This window comes from Amblyraja radiata, chromosome 39 (assembly GCF_010909765.2).
Source record: "Amblyraja radiata isolate CabotCenter1 chromosome 39, sAmbRad1.1.pri, whole genome shotgun sequence".
NCBI lineage: Eukaryota > Metazoa > Chordata > Chondrichthyes > Rajiformes > Rajidae > Amblyraja > Amblyraja radiata.
Genome location: NC_045994.1, coordinates 4,691,364 through 4,694,827, shown reverse-complemented (window position 1 = coordinate 4,694,827; position 3,464 = coordinate 4,691,364). Strand labels below are relative to the sequence as shown.

Genomic DNA, 3,464 nt, shown 5'->3' with positions numbered 1-3,464 from the left:
GGCCGAATGGCCTACTCCTGCACCTATTTTCTATGTTTCTATGTTTCTATAGGGACAACTTTTTCACGGGTATACGGAATGAGCTGCCAGAGGAGGTAGTAAAGGCAGGTGCTATAAAAACATTTAAAAGACATTTGGACAGGTACGTGGATAGGAAAAGTTTAGAGGGATGTGGGCCAAACGCAGGCAGGTGGGACTAGCGTAGCTGGGGCGCCTCGGTCGACATGGGCAAGTTTCAGTATAGGTTCAGTCTAGTTTAATTTATTCTCACGTGTACCGAGGTACAGTGAAAAGCTTTTGTTGCAGTCAGCGGAAAGACAATACATGATTACGATCGAGCCACCCAGAGTGTGCAGATACATGACGGGCTGGAAGGCCTCTGATCATATTGAATGGCCTACTCCTGCACCTATTTTCTATGTTTCTATGTTTCTATTGTAGGTAGACAAAAATGATGGGAAAACTCAGCAGGTGAGGCAGCATCTATGGAGCGAAGGAATAGGTGACGTTTCGGGTCGAGACCTCTGCCTCACCCGCTGAGTTTCTCCAGCATTTTGTCCCTTCGATTTTTCCAACATCTGCAGTTCTTTCTTAAACATTTCATGTAATAACATTGCAGTCATCAGCAAAGCAATGTATGAAAGTTTTTTACACTCCCTTTTTGAGGAAAGGATGTTTTCTATATCTGGGTTTTGCATCAAACTACCGAGTTATCGAGCTGAATTACCACTCTCCTGACAAAGGTGATCTTTTAATATATTTAATAAAATCAATTTTGCAAAAAGACCTCAAGAGATTCAGATACTTACCACTGCCTTTCATGACCAATTAATTTCAGGTTATCATCAGAATGGAAATCATAATTAAAATGATATCTTGCAGTGGATATGCGATGAATTATTTTTGTCCTCATGACGTTAGCCAAAGATCTTTCAGATCTTCACTGATGATCAAGGTCACGTCAAAGGTCTGATGAACACACTTTTCAGATCAATGATCTCACTCTCGGAAACCAATTGCCGACTCTCTTCCCTTTCCAGCATCCGCCTCTTAGCTGAAGACTTGGCCCCAATCACTAAATCAATTCAGCTATTGAATTGAATTTCCTTTATTGTCATTCAGACCTTTCAGTCTTACCGATCAATGCAAAAGAAAAAACAACCAAATGAAATGGGAAAATTTAAAAAACAGTTGCTAAACACTTTAACTCCATCTCCCATTCCCACACTGACCTTTCTGTCCTGGGCCTCCTCCATTGTCGGAGTGAGACAGATCCGTACAGGACTATCTGTGTCCGTGCAGGACTATCCGTACAGGACTATCTGTGACTTCCTTACACATTTCCAGAGATTCGAGGATTTTAGGAAGTATGGTGCTAAGGGGAGACCTGATCGAAGGATATAAAAATATGAGCGGCAGAGACATGGTCGACAGTCGAAACTGATCTCAACGGTGGAGATCTCAAATAGCCATGGAACATAGATCATAGCACAGGGATATCAGTCTGAAGAAGGGTCTCGACCCGAAATGTCACCCATTCCTTCTCTCCAGAGATGCTGCCTGTCCCGCTGAGTTACTCCAGCATTTTGTGTCTACGTTCGGTTTAAACCAGCATCTGCAGTTCCTTCCGACACAGAACAGGCCCTTCAGCCCACAATGTCCGTGCCGAACGTGATGCCAAGTTAAACTAATCCCAAGTTAAACTAGTCTGCCTGCACGTGATCCATATCCCTCCATTCCTTGCATATCCAGGTGCCTATTTAAAACCCTCTTAAACGCCACTATTGTATCTGCTTCCACCACCACCCCTGGCAGCGCGTTCCAGGTATTTACCACCCTCTGTGTAAAAAAAACTTGCTCCGCACATCTCCCTTAAACTTTGCGCCTTTCACCTTAAAACTATGACCTCTAAATCTTCGACATTTCCACCCTGGGAAAATGATTGTCTACCCTCCTACTGACAGCACCTCATATTCCGCTTGGCCAGCTTTCCACCCTGCTGCATGATTTTAGATTTCCCTAACTTCAAGCAACCCTTGCATTCCCTCTCTCTCCGGCCCTACCCCCACCCTAGTCATCCTTCGAGTTTCACTGTTCGTATTCCATCGTTATCACTTCTTCCACAGTCAACAATGGAACATTGTGAGCTCATTGGCCATCGGTGCCGGCTCTGATTTCTTCTGAACCTTTTCTTGCCTCTAGTTTCCCTCTCTCCTGACTCTCAGTCTGAAGAGGGGTGCTGGCCTGAAATGCCACCAATTCCTTTTCTCCAGAGATGCTGCCTGACCCGCTGTGTTTAGTTTAGTTTAGAGATACAGCGTGGATACAGGCCCTTCGGCCCACCGAATCCGCACCGACCAGCGATCCCCGCACATTAACACTATCCTACACACACAAGGGACAATTTACACTTACACCAAGCCATTAAACCTACAAACCTGTACGTCTTTGGAGTGTGGGAGGAAACCGAAGATCTCGGAGAAAACCCACGTGGTCACGGGGAGAACGTACAAACTCCGTACACACACAGTCGGGATCGAACCCGGGTCTCCGGCGCTGTAAGTTACTCCAGCGTTTTGCGTCAATCTTCAATGATGTCTTTGTGATTTGTCCAGGTGGATGATTCATCAATGCATGTGAAAATAACATAATGTGACCATTGGTTAGTGATCATCATTAAGTATGTAACTGCCCTTTGGAACTAAATTCCAAATACCCACAGGGTTTGAGAGGCTGAGAACAGATAAATCCCAGGCTTGATGTTTCTAGAACCGTCTGAAGGAACAGAGTAAGACTGAAATCAGCACAAAATCAGAATATTTCTTTTCAACCTGGCAGTGGCCAGGCTCTGGAATTCAGAGACACACAGAGGCGCAGCGGGTAGAGCCGCTGCCTCACAGCGTCAGAGACCCATGTTCAATCCTGACCTCGCTTGCTGTCTGTGTGGAGTTTGCACGTTCTCCCTGTGGCCATGTCGGTTTCCTCTGGGTACCCTGGTTTCCTCCCACACCACAAAGACGTGTGGGTCTGTAGGTTAATTGGCTTCTGTAAAACTGCCCCTAATGTGAGTGTGAAAGTGCGATAACTGAACTATGGTGGAAAAAAAAGACACAGAGTGCTGGAGGAACTCAGCAGGTCAGGCAACATCTTTGGACAGCAGGGACAGGTGACATTTCATGTTGGGACCCTTCATGAGAATGCGTGTTCTGAACTAGATCAACTAGTACAAACAGGTGATCGCTGTTCGGCGTGGACTCGATGGGCCGAAGGGCCTATTTCTGTGCACTATCTTGCAATCGATCAATGGTACAGAAGTACAGGAGCAGTATTGAATGACAGAGCTGGCTCAAAGAGTTAAAATTCCTCGTGGTGAATATCACCAGCAGCTTGTCCTGGACCAGCCACATTGAAGATAACACACCAAGATAGCACACCAAGATAGCACACCAACGCCGCTACTTCCT

At 45.7% G+C, this 3,464-nt stretch overlaps 1 long non-coding RNA gene across 1 annotated transcript in view; it reads left to right on the top strand.

Moving 5' to 3' along the window:
- LOC116967408 overlaps positions 1–2,860 on the top strand; it is an 18,697-nt gene extending 15,837 nt beyond the window's left edge. Inside the window, exon 5 of the long non-coding RNA XR_004410214.1 lies at positions 2,846–2,860. This is a non-coding gene — a long non-coding RNA (uncharacterized LOC116967408). The remainder of the gene's footprint in view (positions 1–2,845) is intronic.
- The last annotated feature ends 604 nt before the right edge of the window (positions 2,861–3,464 follow it).